The sequence below is a fragment of the Physeter macrocephalus genome, chromosome 18 (genome assembly GCF_002837175.3).
Source record: "Physeter macrocephalus isolate SW-GA chromosome 18, ASM283717v5, whole genome shotgun sequence".
Taxonomy (NCBI): Eukaryota; Metazoa; Chordata; class Mammalia; order Artiodactyla; family Physeteridae; genus Physeter; species Physeter macrocephalus.
In genome coordinates this window covers 32,910,163-32,916,162 of record NC_041231.1, presented here as the reverse complement: position 1 = coordinate 32,916,162, position 6,000 = coordinate 32,910,163, and the positions used below count along the sequence as shown (strand labels likewise).

Sequence of the window (6,000 nt, the reverse complement as noted above, 5' to 3'; positions counted from 1 at the left end):
TCCAAAATATACAAGCAGCTCATGCAGCTCAATATCAAAAAAACAAACAACCCAATCCAAAAATGGGCAGAAGATCTAAATAGACATTTCTCCAAAGAAGACATACAGATTGCCAAAACACACATGAAAGGTGCCTCAACATCACTAAACGTTAGAGAAATGCACATCAAAACCACAATGAGGTATCACCTCACACCAGTCAGAATGGCCATCATCAAACAATCTACAAACAATAAATGCTAGAGAGGGTGTGGAGAAAGGGAACCCTCTTGCACTGTTGTTGGGAATGTATATTGATACAGCCACTATGGAGAACAGTATGGAGGTTCATTCAATAACTAAAAATAGAAGTACCACACAACCCAGCAATCCCACTACTGGGCATATACCCTGAGAAAACCATAATTCAAAAAGAGTCATGTACCAAAATGTTCATTGCAGCTCTATTTACAATAGCCAGGACATGGAAGCAACCTAAGTGTCCATCAACAGATGAATGGATAAAGAAGATGTGGCACATATATACAATGGAATATTACTCAGCCATAAAAAGAAATGAAATTGAGTTATTTGTAGTGAGGTGGATGGACCTAGAGTCTGTCATACAGATAGAAGTAAGTCAGAAAGAAAAAACAAATACTGTATGCTAACACATATATATGGAATCTGAAAAAAAAAAAGGTTTTAAAGAACCTAGGGGCAGGACAGCAATAAAGACACAGACGTAGAGAATGGACTTGAGGACATGCGGAGGGGGAAGGGTAAGCTGGGACGAAGTGAGAGAGTGGCATGGACATATATACACTACCAAATATAAAATAGAGAGCTAGTGGGAAGCAGCCACACAGCACATGGAGATCAGCTGAGTGCTCTGTGACCACCTAGAGGGGTGGGATAGGGAGGGCGGGAGGGAGATGCCAAGAAGGAGGAGATATGGGGATATATGTATATGTATAGCTGATTCACTTTGTTATACAGCAGCAACTAACACACCATTGTAAAGCAATTATACTCCAATAAAGATGTTTTTTAAAAATTTGCATTAAAAAAGACAGCAGAATCACCTGGGGTAATTGAGGGGAATTTAATGAAGGGTGTGGGCAAGGTTTAGGGAAACCAAGAAGAGACAACAGTACCCTGGATTTAGCAGAAATAAAGTGCTAATTTAAAGGGGCAAAAGGAAGGAGCAGTTACCCAATAGTAGAAAAAAGCTGCAGCTGCAGAAGAGAGGCCCCCAACAAGAACCCTGGCGGCCTTCCTTAGAGGAATACAGCCACTGTCAACCCGCAGTGCTGCAAGGAAAGTAGGGGATAATATTCCCACCTTGCATTCTCCGATTTTCACCCAGTGCCTTCCTTTGGCTACTCCAGTGGAAAGCCAGAGAGCAAGGGAGCCCAGGGAATGCTGACAATAAATCAGCCTCCTGGGACACACAGCATTTCAGAGGAATGAGAACTGGAGGCACAAACAGAGAACTCCAGCACAAGCACTATGCAGAGTTTTGTTTCTATATTTGTTTTTTTATTTACCTCCCTTTCCTATTCAGCCTCATAAAATAAGCCTTTGATTTTTCAATCTGTTTAATAAATACAAATAGTATGATATTAACAATAATAACAATACATTGATATTACACAGCACTTTAATTTCCTAAGCACTTTCAGATACATTATCTTTACGTCATCCTCAAAACAGCCCTACGCAGTAGATAGGGCAAGGGTTATCCTATTTTACAGGTGAGGAAAACTGAGACCTTAAGAAAAGTTGGGTTTCTTGCCCAGAGTCATAAAGCTAGCAAGCAGCAGAGCCCAAACTATAAGGCATGTTTCCTAATGCTTCAGCTAAGGTTCTTTCCACCATACAATGCTGTCGTGCTATTTATTCACAGTAGGAGTGAAAAATTGATGTCCCTGTGAAAAAATCATTAACCAGCTTTGCTCTAGGCACTGCACAGAACAGAGAAGCAGTCAACAAACAAGACACAGGAGAAATAGGGCAAATTTGCCCATTCCATTCTCAGGAAACCACAAGCAGTGCCACAGACCTAAGTAACTGAGTTTTCAATCACATTTTACACACCATTGAAAAGAAGGTGTTCAGTAGGGCAAGAAAAGTGTTCAAAAGAGCAATAAAAATTCAGGCAAAAGTATAAAAATATTTAAATAGTTTTGTTTGGGGATGCTGGGGTAAGTAGAAGGAAATCACAGTCCCTTCACAATACCCATGCCACAAAGAGACCGGGGCTCCAGAAGTTGGAAGGATGACCTCTTTGCTTCTCTTCTCAATTCCAACTCTACCCCCACATATACACATATCCTTTGAGAGCTTCGAGAAGCAGCCAAAAGTGACTTTTTACCAAACACAAGAGTAGTGGAGAGTCCAACAAAATAAACGTTCAGCTACTTACATATGATGGAAGAAAGTAGTGAATGGTGTTTTTACTGTAAACCTCCAAACACACCCCACTTATTCCAAATTTAGCTCCCTAACGTGTAAACTACTCTATTAGGGTTCTGTGATTGCAAGCAACAGAAACCAATTGACTAATTTAAGAAGGATTATGGGAAGGAAATTGGAGGCTCAGCAAATCCATGGGAGACTGCAAAATAAGGGTTGAACACCATCAGTGACCAAGACAGATATGGAAGCTGGGAAATGGGAACTGCTACAGTGGTCTCATGGCAGGTACTGTCAGGGCAGAATGCCGACTGGGAGAAAGGAGAATCCTTTAGCTCAAGATTCAAATTCCAAAGAAGAAGCACCCATTAACCAAGCTTGTGGTCATGCACCTATCCTTAGGCTGACTGTAGGGCCCTGAGTAGGGTCCCTGGGTACAGTTCCACTACTGTAATTACTTCAAAAGAAAATAAAGGGCAGTTAAAAAGGGAAAACATACCTGACAGGAAAAAAGGGGAGGGGGAAGAAGTTCCTCTAAACTTAATAAGGTTTTCTTCAAAAATTCCTCAATCTAACTAGTAGCAATAGATCACTCACTTCTTAACACTATATTAATTAGCAGTTGCCCACACACAGCCAAAGATAGTGTTTACCCTGACACCTACAAAACTTCAACCTGACAACTTTTTACTTACTTCTCATACTACCTGAAAGTTATCTTTTCATTTGATTCTTAAAGCCAAAGCAGAATTTGCCCTTCTTTAGTAACAATATGCTCATTTTTGAAACATTATCCTTACACTTCCAAAAAGAAGACTCCTCCTCAAAATATCGAATGAATAAATCCATAAGGATGCTAACGCTGATGATGATGATGATGACAGTAATATTAACAAGAGCAGCAACAGCTAATATCTACTGAGTAGTTATCATGGACCAGGACCTGTTCTAAGCCCTCAACACATAATAATTCATTTAAGCTCCACAACCTTAGGAGCAAAATAGTTTTATTTCCATTTCACAAAGTAGGAAACTGAAACACAGAGCAGGTGAATAACTTGTCCATGGTCCAATAGCTCATAAAAGTCAAACCAGAACTAAATCCATGTCTGACTCCAGATTATCAGAATAACAAAGGGTTTTCATTGAGAGTAGAGGAAATGGACTGTACCAGTGTGAAAATTCTTTCCAAGAAGAATGAGAACACCATAACTGTACCTAAAGATCTCAAGGTTCTGAAGACTGCTACATCATCACTAACTCCAACAGTTTATGAGAATTTATTTCTAAAAGCTATCAAGTACTGCTTTATTCCAAGATGTGGCTCAATGGTCCAGAGATGTTTAAGTTATATGGCTGAATATAAGAATTATCTACTTCTTAAGATACTTTTTTCTTCACTAGTGGCCAACCATTACAGAAAAATTCCAAGCCAACCAGCCTTCATGCACCAGAGTTTAATCATCCCAAAGCAAATCCTCAAAACAACATTTTTATAGCTCATGTTTTGATTATTCAAAAGGGGTTTTCTCCAATTTCTCTGTAAAATTCCTTTTCACCCTCAAAATAAACATTAAAAATTCAGCTCCAGAAGTAGATTTGTCATAAAGTTAGGAATAACTTAAAATATAAAGTAAATCAAAATGGCTCTTCCAACTTTAACTAAAGTGGTCACGCTCATGATTCCTGTAATAAAAACTGACAGAAAAAAAAAACCTAAAATTGCCAAAAACATAATTGATGATGAAAACAAATGTAAAATTATGGCATATTTCACCCTGGCCACCAAAGACTTTTGATGAAACTGCAGCCCTATAATTCCCCAGAATGAATTCTTTAAATTAAAATACTTCATGCAGAACAGAAATTAAACAATGAATCAAAGAACAATGTTGTACAGAGGTATGCTTATAAATATACCTAGGAAAGAGGAAACAATTACATATTTCCATGTAAAAAGCAGCTCGACTGTAATGTTTCACAGGAGGCTGAGTAGGTACTTTCCCCATTGCTTCAAACTTGGAAGTTCATTTCCTTAACTCACTTAGTGTCCAAAGTGACTGGGTGGAATGAAATTAGCTACACCAAACTGGCTTTCTCCTTTCTACAAAACTAGCTCTTCCACACAATGGCACAACTGACTTTAATGATAAATTTCATCCAACGCAATTGAAATGCCACTTTGAATTTTATCTTAAATGCTTTATTTGGCCAGCTGGTTTTATTTAACTATTGACCAGAAGTGGTACGAGTGCATTCTTTTTCCATCTAGCATTAATCTTAGTAAATTTAGCTCCATTGGAACGTCTTAACTGCTGAGAAGAAAGCAAAAGTCAGCAAGCATACAATTGCATTTGGCTACACTCAGCACATCATTTTATTTCCTCCTGCTCTCTGCTAACTATTGCTCAGCACTTTTGCCTATGATGGAGGACAAGCAGGTGGTTAAGGAAGTTGTCCTGTCAGCTATATCTTTAATCCGAGTGTTTAAATCTCTGAATAAAAGAAAAATCAATGTTGTAAAGGCAATGTTTGTCAAGGCCATGTAATAAATACACTTACCTTTACAGACTGTTCTCAATGGATTTCCCTTCTTTGCTGAGCTTCAAAGCTACAAAGAGATAAAAACGAAGCACTGAGTTATTTGAGAGTAAAACAGCAAACGTTTCCTCTCCACGTCTCTAAGTAGAATTTCCATATGCCATGGTATGTGATGCTAGCCAAATAAACCACTGATAGAACTTTGTGCCTCATACCTCCTGTACAAGAGGTCAATGAAAGACAAAGTCATATACTGAGAACGGCACACACATCTACCCAGAACTGACTCACACAAACCTGGCCAGATCTATAGTCAAATCTTTTGGGGTGTGAACTCCTCAACAAAACAGAGGAGTGCAGAGATGAAAATCAAATTAAACATTATGCAGCACACTAGATCTGACCGAGCATTTTATTTTCTTACATCTTTTAGCACCATCTTTCTTGCACACTCTATTTCCATTTCCCTGGGAGTTTTACTTGGGGGAGCCTATTCCATTTATATGGCATGCATGGCCCTCCCAATCCAGACCTCACCACTTGCCCCTATGAGTAAATGCGTGCAAGCTTACACATACAATTCTCCTTCCTCTAGGTAGAGTGTAGCCTTCTCTCGGTAGTGAGAAACTCATAAAACAGAGGAAGCCAAACTTGGCATATCAAATCAAATCTAGGCATGTTAAATTAAGCTCCCTGCAACCAAAACATACAATGTGCTGACCACACACAAGTCAATATGATAGCAGATGTGGTAAACTATAGTTGCCAAGCAACAGTAATAATTTAAGGTTTCAAGGGGCTGATTCTATAGTAGTCCAACATTACTCATATGTTGACTCCATGGTCAAAAATAAATGAAATATGCCTATTTCTTTCATTCATGGCTAGGTCCTAACATCTCTTAAGGTATAGTAGTTGGGAATGGTCAACTACTTCATGTTTTTCCCATGTTTCTTTTTTTTTTCCCTTTAATGTCCTAAGTAACTGCTTTAGCCCCTACTGGGCTATTTCCCTTCACATCCCCCTATCCCACTATAGAACCCATTACCACTGATACATAAC

General features: G+C 38.8%; 1 protein-coding gene across 20 annotated transcripts in view; it reads right to left on the bottom strand.

Annotated features, from left to right (window-relative positions):
* FHIT (fragile histidine triad diadenosine triphosphatase) overlaps positions 1–6,000 on the bottom strand; it is a 1,537,641-nt gene that overhangs the window by 1,487,639 nt on the left and 44,002 nt on the right. For all 20 annotated transcript variants that reach the window (XR_003676743.2, XM_028478555.1, XM_055080195.1 and 17 more), the window contains exon 2: positions 4,960–5,008. The gene's annotated coding sequence lies outside the window, so the exon portion shown is untranslated. The remainder of the gene's footprint in view (positions 1–4,959; positions 5,009–6,000) is intronic.